The sequence below is a fragment of the Microcaecilia unicolor genome, chromosome 2, assembly GCF_901765095.1.
Source record: "Microcaecilia unicolor chromosome 2, aMicUni1.1, whole genome shotgun sequence".
Taxonomy (NCBI): domain Eukaryota; kingdom Metazoa; phylum Chordata; class Amphibia; order Gymnophiona; family Siphonopidae; genus Microcaecilia; species Microcaecilia unicolor.
In genome coordinates, this window is record NC_044032.1 from 657,369,235 (window position 1) to 657,384,188 (window position 14,954).

Sequence of the window (14,954 nt, forward strand, 5' to 3'; positions counted from 1 at the left end):
GGGAGGGGGTGTGGACGGATGCACCTCCCCACCCGTTGACACCCGGGGCGGACCGCCCCCACCGCCCCGCCCTTGCTACGCCACTGCATCTAATGACTGTTTTTCTGACATTTGTTGGTTACTTGCAAGAAGGGAGGAATCCTCTCTTCCGCAACCTTCAGTATTTCTTTAATGTAGTTGTTTAACATTTCTCGAGGGGAAACAGCAAACTGTTGTGGAAAATTAAAAAAACGCAAATTATTACTTCTTGAGTAATTCTCAAGGAATTCCGTTTTCCTCCTCAAGTTAGTTAAGTCTTTAACCATATTACTTTGAAGCGATTGCATACGCTGGATAATTTTTTCTTGTGACTGAACATTCAAAGTCAAAGACTTTAAGCCTTCATCTGTTTCTTTTATTTTTGCTTCTAAAACAGTCATATCTTGACTAATTTTCTGTACCTGAGGACATAATGTTTTACCCAAGTTGGCTATTAAACACCATAAACTGTCTAAAGTGACTTCTGAGGGCTTGGTAAATGAAGCAGTAAATTGGGTGTTCATTACCTCAAATAGTTGAGTGGAATTTTCTCTCAAAGTTCTTGTAGCTTCTGCTTATCCCACTGCTGTAACTGCCGTTCCAGTGCTTTTTTGAGGCGTTTGTATTTCTAAACTCCCCTCAGCTCCTCACGGATCACATTCTGCCTCTCGTCGCATTGGCTCCGCCGTTTCCTCCACATGCAGGGCCAAGAACACCGCCGTCAGTGAGTTGCTTCCACACGGCTGCAGAGGAGGGGCTCTTTCATCGGGCTGAGAGAAACCTCTAGCCCAAAGTTCCACCTGGGGCCTCCATCCGCCCCTGGCTGAGCTAGCGGTCTGCTCACCGACGTCTGCTGAATTAGGACTCGCTGCAGGTAAGGTTCGATAGAGCCGGATTGAGCCACAGGGCTCTGCCGCTGAGAGGATGCGGTAGCAAGCCGGCCTCTTCTCTTAGGTATAATCAAAATCAAAGAAAGTCAAAAGAGCCCAAACTCACGTCTGTTTCAGCTGGTGGCCACCTTGGTCCATTCAAAGTTTTCAAAAACAAACAGCAAAGTTAAAATTACATACGGGCCGGAACAGGAAGCCAATGAAGACTCACAAAGGGGTGACATGATCAAATCTTGCTTTCTTAAATATCAGCCTAGCAGCAGTGTTTTGAATCAAAGTTTCCTCTTAAGTTTCATTTATTTATTTATGAATTCTTGTATCCCACTGTTATTCAAAAACAAGTTTTGGTTCAAAGTGGCTTACAAATTACATTCTAGTTGACAGTTGCATTGTAGGTTGACAGTTTTTACAGATTGGTGTGTACTAATTGTGATGATTTACAATTACAGTTTACCTTTTGGTTAGGAGTTAAAAATATGGATTACAGTCAGTAAACGGAATGGGTGTCAGTATCTAGATTATTGTAAAATATTTTAAAGAGGTAGGTTTTCAGTTCTTTTTGAAATTGAAGATTGTTCGTTATGCTTCTTGTGATCTTTGGTAGTTAAATCCGGCCATGTGGATCGATTTGTAGGTTATGTTTCTGCAGTTGGGTAGGTTCCTGGGCTTACATTTCTTGGGGATAGTTCTATCATATTTAGCATATATTCTGGAGACAAACCAAATAGTATTTTATAGATGATGGCGCACGCTTTGAAGATCAGTCTTGCCTTGAATGGCAGCCGGTGTAGTATTTCGAGTAGTGGGGTAGTTTGGTTGTATTTTGATTTCTTGAATATTAGCCTTGCTGCCGTGTTTTGGACAGTTTGCAGTGATCTCAGTGCACTTTCCTCACATCCAACGTATGCTGCATTGCAGTAATTTAGTTGTGACAGTATCGTCAATTGTACTCTTGTATGGAATAGGAAAATAGTCTCTGATCCTTCTCAGTTGCCATACAGGCATATTTTCAAAGCACTTAGCCTTCCAAAGTTCCATAGGTTTCTATGGAACTTTGGAAGGCTAAGTGCTTTGAAAATATGCCTCATAGTGTTCTGAAGCATTTTATTGTTACTGCTGACATAGCTGCCGAGGGGGGGGGGGGTCAAAATTCCCTGAGCCTGGACCCAGTGTAGGGGTCTCGCTCTCTCTCTCCTGCTCCTGACGGGACCCGGGTGATCGCGTCCCAACAGGAGCAGGAAGAGAGAAAACTCCGGCGCCGGGCCCCCCTTGCATTACCTGCCTAGCAGCTGCTGGGCCCTCAGGCCACGCATGCTCAGTTTTGAGACTGAGTATGTGTGTCCTGAGGAATGCAGCCGCAGGGGCAGGCAATGCTGGGCAGAGGAAGGAGCCGTGCTGCCTGCAGCTGGCAGGGCCAGCCAAGATACTTCGGGCGGGAGGGAGGGGGTGGCAGCAGCGATGACGATGATGATTCTGCCTCAGGCCTGGCAGCGGTGGCCCTGCCCCAGGCCCGGCTCAGTCTATCGGCGGCCCTGACTGCTGATATTTGATTGTTAGGTGTTTGTCAAGAATAATTCCCAGTATTTTTTAACTGTGTTTCAATTTTATATGTTTGGTGGCTGATTGTGAAGTTTCAGTGATCTGTGGAATTGTGTGGGCTAGACAGGAATTTGGTTTTGTCTCTATTTAATTTGAGTTTGAAAGTTTCTGCCCAGTTTTTCCATAAGGTCCAGAATACAAAGTACATAAGTACATAAGTAATGCCACACTGGGAAAAGACCAAGGGTCCATCGAGCCCAGCATCCTGTCCACGACAGCGGCCAATCCAGGCCAAGGGCACCTGGCAAGCTTCCCAAACGTACAAACATTCTATACATGTTATTCCTGGAATTGTGGATTTTTCCCAAGTCCATTTAGTAGCGGTTTATGGACTTGTCCTTTAGGAAACAGTCTAACCCCTTTTTAAACTCTGCCAAGCTAACCGCCTTCACCACGTTCTCCGGCAACGAACTCCAGAGTTTAATTACGCGTTGGGTGAAGAAAGATTTTCACCGATTTGTTTTAAATTTACTACACTGTAGTTTCATCGCATGCCCCCTAGTCCTAGTATTTTTGGAAAGTGTGAACAGACGCTTCACATCCACCTGTTCCACTCCACTCATTATTTTATACACCTCTATCATGTCTCCCCTCAGCCGTCTCTTCTCCAAGCTGAAAAGCCCTAGCCTCCTTAGTCTTTCTTCATGGGGAATCCATTTGAGAGAGAACGGTAGATTGAACTATTATTCTAAAAGATGGTTGAAAAAAATTAGAACAAATTAAATGTAATTGTTTCAATCTATAAAAAAATCTTTTGGCAATAGCATTAATCTGAGGATCCATACTTAAAGAGGAATGTAATAGTACCCCAAATTTTATCTATTAAAACAAGAGCTGCCCAACATTTGACTGACGATAGAATACACACCTGATTCAGACTACACCACAGTAATGTAGATTTCTCTGAATTAAGTATAAGATGGTATTCTAATGACCATTGTTAAACTTTTCAATAGCCCTTGTCAAGGTTTTAGTTAAATATAGGGGCCCTTTTACAACAGGGCGGTAGGGGGTAGTGGCAATTCGGCCTATCGTTGGTCTCCCAAGGGAGCCTGGTGGAAGCTTCGACTCCCGCTGCACACCAATTACAGCACTTTTTAATTTTCTAGCACTGGGCACCAATCTCTGCCCGGTTACCACCGGGCTACCGCCAGGGCCCCTAAATAGGAGGCAGTATGGGCTCCCCCAGGAAATGGCCATGCGGCAAGTGTTTAACTTACCACATGGCCATTTCATTCTTTAAAGGAAAAAAAAAGCCTTTTACCAGTGACGGTAAAGGGAGCCTCAGTGCATGGTAAACCCACGCACCGATGCCACCACAGTGCCCCTTTTACCGTTATTTGATAAAAAGACACCATAGTTAACAAGAAGCAGCAGAAAAATATCATCCACATAAGAGTAGATTTTCTCACCCAAATCTAAAGGAATTGATCCCAATCAGTTGTGAAGGATCGCTCCTCTCAGGAAAACTCTGGCCTCTGGCCCAAGTTTTCTATATGATATTCCACTGAGGTACAACTCCCTGTAATCCTCCAGGTGTACCCTCCGCCCTGAGGTACATCAGCAGTACTATTCCAGCACAGCTCCTGAGATATCCGCTAGGGAAATTATCCCAGCGGTTTCAAGAATGCAATCCCAATAACTAGAAAAAGTAGTTTTTAATAATGCAGTTCCAAAAGCAAAGCAGTTCCTGAATCTCCACAGCTTCAAAAATGCAGTTCATAAACCAACAGGGCATGAATCTCAGCAATCCCAATGATGCAATTCAAAATAAGTAATCCACAAAGAAAAACAAGCAGTTCAAAGAAAACAAGCACTTCCAAACAGGCAGTTCAAACAAGCAGTTTAGAAATCCCATCAGCAGTTCAGAGGCAGAGAGCTCCCAGGCGTCCCCTCCCTCCTCTGGCCAGCTCTATCTCCTGGCTTCCTCCCACTTGACCCCGTCGCTCCCTGGTCCTCCACGATAGCCACTGCCTTCCCTTGTTTACCAAGACCCTGCACCAAGCGGTTACCTGCTGTCTGAACCTTTTACTTGTGGATCTTGCCAGAGCTGCAATCTCCATTGGCTCATCCTGCCTCACTTCTTCCTCCTTTTCCCCCCCTTCCATTCCATGGGTTCCTCGCCCCACCCATTCCCCAGCTGATCCTCCTCCCCCTGATTAGCTCTGCTTAGAGGCTCCCCCTCCATTCCTGGCCTCCCCTCTGTGTCTTGGGTTTCACCTTTACCTGCCTTTCCCTTGGGCTCCACTGGGGGCTGCTGGGATAGGAAGTCTTTGATTCTGTTGTAAGGGCTGCTGGGAATCGTAGTTTTTACCCTGCCTCCAGCCCTCTGGGGAAAATGATCTATGCTTTCTCCTGACATGTGGAATTCCCTGAGCTAAGAATCTGGGTTGTACCCTCCTCTGGGCCTTATCTTCTCTTCCACCGGTACCCCCTCTCTGTTCCCTTATCCCCTTCTTCACACAGTTCATGTAAATATTATACAAAAGCAGAGATACTGGGGACTCTTGAGGAACTCCACATGGAGGTGTCCAAAAGAGAGATGAAATTCCATCTTTAATAACTTTATATCACCTATTTTTTTTTAGAAAACCCTCAAACCACTGTAGAACATAACCTATCATTCCACACTCAGCCAATCTGTTGCACAAAAAAATGATGATTAACAGTGTCAAATGCCGCTGATAGATCAATTTGCAGTAACATCACTTGACCCCCTCTACTGAATTCTTTTTTAACATCTGATGACAAATGCAATCAATAGTATCTTAGTGCTGTGAAAATTCCTAAAACTGCGTCGAGACAGTAACAATATATTTGAATTAATAATAAAATCTGAAAGTTTGGCATCTTTTCTTCATCTATGATAAATATGATCATTTAAGTCAGTGATTAAGGATAATGGTGCTATGATGGAATTACTTCACCTATACCGTGCAAAAAAAAGTATGAAAATTCTGAGCACTGCAATTAATTTTAAATTAATATATAAGTCATTTAGTAATTCAGAAGTATTTTGTCTCCATTAGTATAAGTGTACCCTCAACCTTCTACCATAAATGTAATCTCACAGGGCTTTTGGTGAAAATTCAAAACCATTTTGGATTGCCTGATCTCTGCCTCCACAGCTGTTTCTTTTACATTATTTGAAAACTAAGGATCAAAAGCATAGAAGAACATAATTCACAAATTAAATACATTCCAGTCAGCCTAATTACAATGTGAAGCACAAGAAAGGGCACAGATGTGAAGCAGAGAAGGCGAGGAAAGATGAAGGGGATGAAATATTTGCAAGATAAAAACAGGTGCAAATGAAGCATGTATAAGGTGATACTCTAATCAACAATTATTTTATGATCAATATATTCCAAATATCAAAGAAGAAATGAGTCTTATCATGAAGCTAATGAGTAAAACCCTCTGAGTTTATTACTGTGCTAATCTTGACAAACTAGGAGGCAGACATGGGAAGCAACTATTGAGAAAGACATGGGAAACAACTGCTTGCCCTGGGATTTGTAGTATAGAATGTTGCTATTCTTTGGGGTTCTGCATGAAATCTTCTCACTCTTTAGGATTCCGGAATCTTGCTATTCTTTGGGGTTCTACGTGGAATCTTGTCATTCTTTAGGATTCCAATAGAAATCAAACAAAATAAAACATGGAAAAGAAAATAAGATGATACCTTTTTTATTGGACATAACTTAATACATTTCTTGATTAGCTTTCGAAGGTTGCCCTTCTTCGTCAGATCGGAAATAAGCAAATGTGCTAGCTGACAGTGTATATAAGTGAAAACATTCAAGCATTACTATGACAGTCTGACAGGGTGGGAGGATGGGGGTGGGTCGGAGGCATGCATGGGGACATCAAAGCATATCATTGATATTCTAACAGGATGGGTGTGGATAGGTGAGGGGTGGGGTGATCAAGAGAGACATACAGCTTTATGGTTTATAATGGGCTAGGAACCCCAGATCCTTGTTAAGTCCTTTCTGATGGGTGCTAAAATATTCAATCATTCTGACTTCAAAGGTCTTACGTTCTTGTATGGTTTTAAAGTTACCTTTCAGTATTCTCACTGTGAAATCACTGGTACAGTGTCCTGGTTCTGTGAAGTGCTGTCCCACCGGGGTGGGGACCCTACTGGCTGTATTGTTCATGTGATGTCTATGTAAATTGTAAACCATGTAAATATGTAAACCATAAAGCTGTATGTCTCTGTTGATCACCCTTCCCTCACCTATCCACACCCATCCTGTTAGAAGATCAATGATATGCTTTGATGTCCCCATGCATACCTCCTACCCACCCCCATCCTCCCACCCTGTCAGACTGTCATAGTAATGCTTGAATGTTTTCACTTATATACACTGTCAGCTAGCACATTTGCTTATGTCCGATCTGACGAAGAAGGGCAACCTTCGAAAGCTAATCAAGAAATGTATTAAGTTATGTCCAATAAAAAAGGTATCATCTTATTTTCTTTTCCATGTTTTATTTTGTTTGATTTCTATTGATAACCTTAAGAGTGGACTAACACGGCTACCACACTCTTCTATTTAGGATTCCAGAAACTTGCTATTCTTTGGGGTTCTACATGGAATCTTGTTACTCTTTAGGATTCTGGAATCTTGCTATTCTTTGGGGTTCTACATCGAATCTTGTCACGCTTTAGGATTCTGGAATCTTGCTATTCTTTGGGGCTCTACATTGAATCTTGTCACTCTTTAGGATTCCACAATCTTGCTATTCTTTGGGGTTCTACATGGAATCTTGTCACACTTTGGGGTTCTACATGGAATCTTGTTGCTGTTTGAGATTCTTCATGGAACGTTGCCACAATTTGGGTTTCTGCCAGGTACTTGTGACCTGGCTTGGCCACTGTTTGGAAAACAGGATACTGGGCTAGATGGACCTTTGGTCTGACCCAGTTTGGCTACTCGTATGTTCTTATGTTCACACTTCCATTTAGAAGGAACAGCGAGTACTTGCCATCCTCGGATTACCGGAGAAGGTCTCAGTATTCCCAGGGTCTTCTATAGAGAGGACCTGTAAGGCATCAGTAATAAGCACTGGCAGCTCATTGCGGTGGAAAAACCTCACCGCGGAAGGATCATCTGGATCCGGCGGCAATCCTGCACCTTCTTCTGGCTCTCCAGACCACGAAGGCCTGCCAGACCCCTCAGAGTCCTCACATCCTGACCGGGGGGGGGGGGGGGGGGGGGGGGGTGGGGGAAGGGGGTGCGCCACTCTCTGAAAGGGAATCCACCCTTCTGCGCTTGTCTTGCGGCCATCTGTCAGGGGAAAATGCGCCTGACGGTAATCCAAGGCCAGACTCCACTGGAGGGGATACAGAAAGCAGGGCCACAAGGGAGCAGAAGAGCTCTTTTTAACAGGTATGCATTATGCAGCAATAAAACAAATTCAGGGGAAAATGGTTCACCCTGGCCTCCCGGTCCCAGTCCGGGGGAAACAGCTCTTTTATCATCCTCCACACGAGGCGCCCCTCCAGGCACAAACCCCTCCGCCTTAGCGGGGGTCGCGCCATGCTGTTCCAAAATGGCGTCTACTGCCGGCTCCACGGAGCAGGAAGGAACATCGCTCGCCATGCTCGGGCCGGCTCTACCATCTGAAAAGCACGCCTTACAGAGCCCCACTGCAGATTTGCGCTTGCCACAAACGGAATAGCGCTTAACTTTCTCAGCAGCCATCGCCGAAAGCGGCGGAAATTCAAAATGGTGGATTCGCACCAAAATCGTCCCAAACGCGGGCCCTCCCCGGAGGAGCAACAAAATGCTCTTACCTCACCAGACCGAGTCTCCGAGCTCCAGTCACGCTGCACAATCAGAAGAAAACCTCTTTTCTGGGATCGCAGCTCCAAAGCGCGACGCAACTTTTTTTTTTTAATGCTGTGAGGAAAGTTTGAGGCAACAGCGAAAGACGCAAATTCCAACTCCGGAGGATTAGTAACGTGGGAAAGGCAGGGAAAGGGCGAACCTATGTGCCTGCATCCACAGTGTGTGCAAAGACAGGGACAGGGCTGGCCTATTTGTCTACTTCCACATTGGGGGGGCCGGGTAAGGCAGGGAAAGGGCAAACCTATGTGCCTTTAAAGTGGGCACCATCAGCCACAACACCCCTGCTACAACTGGCAAAAGCACAGGAGCCACTCCAGGCAGATTTTCTGAAGGAGCTTGAACAAGCTGCAACCACCCTGCTGGGGAGATAGAGAATACTGAAGAGGCAGCTGGAGCTAGCTGGCCATGAGGCACTATGGTTTTTCAGTGCTGTCTATCTCCCCCTGCTGGTTGGGATGGACACAACCCACTCGTAATGGATTCATCTGCTTGATGACAAGGAAAGGGGAGATATGACAAAGATGTTTAAATATTTCCATGGTATATATATACAGAAGATGAGCCTCTTTCGACTGAAATGAAGCTCTGGAATGAGGGGGCATAGGATGAAAGTGAAAGGGGACAGATTTTCATGAGACATTTATTTCCTTACAGAAAGTGTAGTGGATGCATGGAACAGCCTCCCAGCTGAGGTGATGGAGACAAGGACTGTATCTGAATTTAAGAAAGCGTGGGATAAGCATAGAGCTAGCAGAGATTAGTAGTTGGTTTTGATGGACAGACTGGAAAGGCCATGTGGTCTTTGTTTACTGTCATTTTTTCTGTTTCTAGAACTATAACTCTTTTGCTTTGGAGTGGGTTCCAGGATGATGTAGTCATTCTGCCGGTTAAACCGCATTTGGCTGCTTTGTGCTTTTGGTTTTTCAGATTTCCTTTACCATATATACATTATGTGGTTTCGGGGGGGGGGGGGGGGGGGGAATGACAGGAATAACTTATAGCAGTATTCTGTGCAGTATGACAACTGCTTTCACGTCTTACATCTTCTGCTTCCTTTCTGTTTCCTACATAAACGGCAAGTGACCGACTCACCTGCAAATGCGCAGTAGAGTCGGAATGCTGAGACAGTGTAGAAGTCCAAGCCCCGCCTCCACCAGCAGTACAGCCCAATAGGGAGGAGGGCTTGGACATGGGAGTGGAAATCGGAGGAGGAGGGAGGGAAGGAGGGGCGGAACTAAGGGAAACAGACGCAGCGATGGAGAACTGACGACACGACGATGGCGGAAAGAGGGGGTCGACGCCGGGGGGATGGAAAATCGTGGCGGCAGGGACGGCGAAATGGCGGCGGCGGGGACAGCAGGGCACAGGAGGTCACAATCGCGGTGGATGGGAGCCCGAGGATGGAGGGTAGGGCAGAGAACAGTTGATGGACACGGCTGGATGGAGCGGATGGGAGGGTGGAGAGGAGGGTTGCTGGACATGGGGGGAGGGCAGGGGAGAGAGCAGGGTTGGTGGACGAGGGAAGGCAATAGGAAAACAAAAAACTAGCCCGTTATTATGGGCTTAACGGCTAGTTTAATAGTGTAAAAGGTGCCTGAATATAATATGTAAACCACAGCAAGGTGGTATATCAAATGCATTACACCTACCGTACCTTAAAATGTCATTAATGAATGAAGATTACCCACTCACTAAAAGGGTTTTTTCTGGATATAAATAATCCCATTTAAAGGTACGCTAATAAAATACTTTTTAACACTAGCAAAGGTTTGATGTGGCATAAAGTCCCTTTTGAGAGAATATTTAAATAGATGTTGGAAGTGGCTCAGTGTGGTCTGGACTGCTGGGGCTTATATTTAGAACATAAGAACATAAGCATTACCATACTGGGACAGATTACAGGTCTATCAAGCCCAGTATCCTGTTTCCAACTGTGGCCAATCCGGGTCACAAGTACCTGGCAATATCCCAGAAAACTAAAACAGATTTTATATTGCTTATCCTAGAAATAAGCAGTGGCTTATGGACTTTTTTTTTTTTTAAGGAAATTATGTAAACCTTTTTAAAACCCTGCTAAGCTAATTCCTTTTACCACATTCTCTGGTTTAATTACATGTTGAGTGAAGAAATATTTTCTCCGATTCGTTTTAAATTTACTACTTTGTAGCTTCATTGCGTGCCCCCTAGACCTAGTATTTTTGGAAAAAGTAAACAAACGATTCACATCTACCCGCTTCACTCCATTCATTATTTTATAGACCTTTATCATATCTCCCCTCAGCCGTCTTTTCTCCAAGCTGAAAAGCCCTAAACACTTCAGCTTTCCTCATAGAGAAGTCGTCCCATCCCCTTTATCAATTATGTTTATTATATTTTTAATACACTGCCTTTCTGTGGTATAACCAAAGTACAGTACAGTTTCGATTAAGTAACCTTTGCTATTCGAACCATCCAGCGGATCCAACAGACCGCCCCCCCCCCCCCCCCCCCCCCCAGTGACGTTATTTCATCGCCCTTAAGAAGCATGGGACTTCTCTTTCTATTTTCCGGAATAGCACAAAGGGAAGTTTCACACCTGAGACAATCAGTTTTGACCCTGGGACACAGCTTGAATTGCAAAACAGACCCGTTGTGAGCTGGGACCCTGTTTTTACTGCGCAGTGAGTTTTACTCTCTTTTCCTGCAAACATTTCTAATACAGTAGGTACATAGAACTACATTAACTGTATTTTTTTTTCTTCCCCTTTAGATCTGTAGAAGATCACTTCTGAAATGGCCAGTCAAAAGAGGAAAAAATTGTTTTGTCTCTAGAACATAAACTTGACATTTTAAAAAGAACAGACAATGGTGAATCCATCCAAAAAATTGCAGCAGGAGTGGGGAGAGTAACAGTTCTTGACTGGAAAAAGCAACGCAGTGAGCCAGAGAAATGGGCCTCAAATCGTGCCTCTATGTTTTCATTGGACACTAGAAAAACCATGAAAAAATGTGAATCTGAGAAGGTGAGCGAAGCCCTTATTCCTGTGGTTTACCCAGCAGAGAGACAAGGGAATAGCCATATCAGTGCCTATACCTGGAATGCTTTGCCGAGACTCCTGAAAGAGGCACCGGATCATCAAACATTTAAAAAATTACTAAAAACTTATTTGTTTAGTAAAGCCTACCCCGAAGTCCACAATGCTCTTTAACCCTTTTTTTTCTGTTTTGTTTACCCGCTTTTTACCTTCTGTCAGCTTCCTTTTTGTTGCTCCTGTATTCCCATCCGTATTCTCTTTTTAGCTACTTCTGTATTTAAATTTGTCAATTTTTTTACTGGAATACTTTTATCCTACTGTATTATGTAATTTTCTAGTAACTTTGTTGGCCACATTGAGCCCGCAGAAGCTGGGAAAATGTGGGATACAAGTGAATCAAATAATAATAACCAGTAAAACATGCCCGTTTCTGGAGCAAATGAAACGGGCGCTAGCAAGGTTTTCCTCCCGAACCCCCCCTCCCTACCCACCCCTTCGGCGTTGTGAAGCCACTGACCGCCATTGCTCCGCACCTCGTCAACGCACGCCACCTTCATCTCCTGAGTCGTGAAGCCACTGACGCCATTGCTCCGCCCTCGCTCTGTGATGCCATTGCTCCGCCCTCGACGTCATCACATTTGACGTGAGGGCGGGGCCCAGAGACAGTGATTTCGGTGGCTTCACCACCACGAACCCTTCGAACCCGAAGGAAGTGACACTGACGTCAGTGTCCTCAGAACGTTGAGGGTGAGTTTTATTAAATAGGATAATATTGCAGGTGAAAGCTCTTTTTTTCGAAAGGAATTCAATCAAGATATGGAATAAGGCAGCTCTACGTTGCTGAGGAAAAGCTGTCAACGAACTCTGAGGAATTTGTCACATTCAAAGCAAAATGTTAGCGTCTCCTTAAAAAGGAAGGCATATGATGGAGAAAGTTAATTTCCGAGGATGAACGAGGACATGACACTGAACACGGAGCAGCCAAGTAACATCTCCTTCCTTTGTTACAGGAAATACCGGGCTGTGAGAACGCTTGTGAGGATGGATGCAGGCAGACGAGCAAGAAGAGCCTAACCGACAATGATGCGATTGCTCTGGTGAACGGGAACAGAGATGATGGTGACGAAGACACCTCGAGCGAGGCTGAACATTCAATTGTAAAAGTCATAGTGAAGGCATCAAGGCAATTGAGGTTGCATTGGCATATGTGGAACGACGACAGGAAGTGACAGATATTGATGTAATGTTATTGAGACACTGCCGAAACCTTGCAAGTGAGGAAGAGAAATAAAATGGGAAATCAAATAGTAATCATAAAATTTTACAAAAGAATTTTATTTATGTTATTTCTTTATTTATAATTAATTCTTATAGTACACAAGCATATCACTTGCTTTAAGAAAAGTACAGCTATGACTAAATAATACAAAGAAATTCAATGAAATACTTAAAGAAATTATTGTTTTTAGCGTACTAAAAGTCCACTAGGGGAGTCCAATATCCATAATCTGGAGAAAATTCAAGATATATATACTTATTAAATTAAGATTGAGATACAAAAGTGTTTTATCCGACAAACTTATATTGGAACGCTTCTAGCTGAAATAAAAGAGGAAAGCTGATCAGGCTCAAAGTATACATATTTCACAGATTGATAATGGATTATACATTTACAAGGATGTTTAAGATAGAATGTAGCACCCAATTGTAACACCTCTTGTTTCAATTGTAAGAACTTTTTTCTACGTTTCTGTGTTTCTTTGGCAAGGTCTGGAAAAACACTGACTTGCAAACCACGAAAAACTTTATCCTTCTTTTGAAAGAATTTCTTTAAAATCCAGGCCTTGTACGAGGAGAACACCAACGTAGCCAATAATGTTGTCGCGGTAATCTGTGCTGTATCAGACATTTCAAGTAAAGCTGAGACGTCAACAGGTTGATCATTTTTTTGTTGATTCTCTATTCCTTTCACAGGTATATAATACACCTGTGAAAAAGGTGGTAAATCTTTTTCCTCTACCTCCAAAACATCCAAAAAATATTTTTTTAACATTTCCCTAGGCGAAATTAATGGTTGTTTAGGAAAGTTAATAAAGCGTAGGTTGTTGCTTCTTGAAGTATTCTCTAGCATTTCTGCTTTTCTTCGCAAATTAAGCAAGTCTTTAACCATAGTTGTTTCAAGAATCTGCATCTGCTGAATTTCTTTTTCTTGTTTAGCAACTACTGCTTTAAGTGATTTAGTCTCATTCTCTATTTCTTTAACATTTCCTGTCAAAGTCCCAACTTCTTGATTTATTTTCTTCACTTGGGGGCATAAAGTTTTCCCCAAGTCTGCAACTAACAACCACAGGTTATCCATAGTCACCTCTTTTGGCTTTTGAAAAACTTTCCTGAAAATCTCATCCTCAGCGTTAACATTAGAAGTATTCTTATCACCTGCGGCTCCACTCCTTACCACCTCTTGAAGATTTTCCGCTGCACAGGCAGACAAGGGAGAGGATAATCCTCCCCCCTGTTTCTCCGCTATCACATGACGAAGTCTGCCTGAGCCTACTGTGAACCATCTGTTCTTATGTGGTTTTATTCTTTGAGGGAGTGGTGAGAAGCTATTTTTCTGTGCAGTCCTAGAAGCTGCTTTAATTGTATCCAATTCTTGCATTACTTTACTGAGCTCTTGTTGTAAACTAGATAGCTGAAGACAGATAGGACAAGCTTTAAGTCTCCAGATGATTGGCCTTGAAACTAAAGCACCACAATTATTGCAGAGAATAAAAGTCATCCTGATTGGTTGAAATGGGTATGAACAGGTGTACTATGTTGGGTTAACAGTCTGCAAGACTGCCTTTGTATGATTGAGTAAGGTAATGAGGTTTGGTTTGTCTATAAATGAGTGGAAAACCCTGGGGTGGGTGGGATCTGGGGAGGGTGGGTGGGATTATAAGTCACAATGTGTTAGCAATTCTCTAGATGGGGACCAGAATTGGTACAGTCTAATCAAAGAATTTTCAATTGATTTAACTTTTAAAATTGCCCTAGAATATAAAACTTTCCTTCTTGTGATATAAATCTAAATATTCCCAATAATTATAATAATAGCAGTTTCAGCAATGTAAAATGCAACTTCAGAGCCTCAATTGAGTTATTTTGTATTTCAGACCTTTGCAATTTGGGCAGATAAGGCCTCTAGCACTGGACATAGGCAGTGCATTTTTTCTAGCAAAAATGATGCCGGTACTCAAATGCCTGGCCACCCTTCAGGGCTGGGGAGATCACTGAGGAACCCACCCCACAATAGCCAGGCTCCCTGCAACCAGTCACAAAATGTATGACAAGGCAGAATTGGTGTGTAGAGCCAGAGCTCTTCCATTAAAACTTGGGGAGCCATGGGTCAATTTTAGCAGACAATGGAAAAGGTGCCGTATTCAGTACCCCCAGGTACCCCCTCAAAAAAAGCCCTGGACATAGGTGAGATCTGACCCAGGACCTGTAGTGTGTCTAACGTTTATGTTTTGATGTATGCCCAAGGATCTCTAGAAGGCAAGATTTCAGAATGGTGATGATATTGGTCATCA

General features: G+C 43.5%; 1 protein-coding gene and 1 long non-coding RNA gene across 2 annotated transcripts in view; one reads left to right on the forward strand and one right to left on the reverse strand.

Moving 5' to 3' along the window:
• PDE5A (phosphodiesterase 5A) overlaps positions 1–14,954 on the reverse strand; it is a 313,971-nt gene that overhangs the window by 249,928 nt on the left and 49,089 nt on the right. The window lies entirely within an intron of this gene.
• On the forward strand, positions 10,965–12,556 carry LOC115461748. Its single transcript, XR_003940757.1, has 3 exons — positions 10,965–11,028; positions 11,118–11,370; positions 12,393–12,556. It is a non-coding gene; the product is annotated as an uncharacterized LOC115461748 (long non-coding RNA).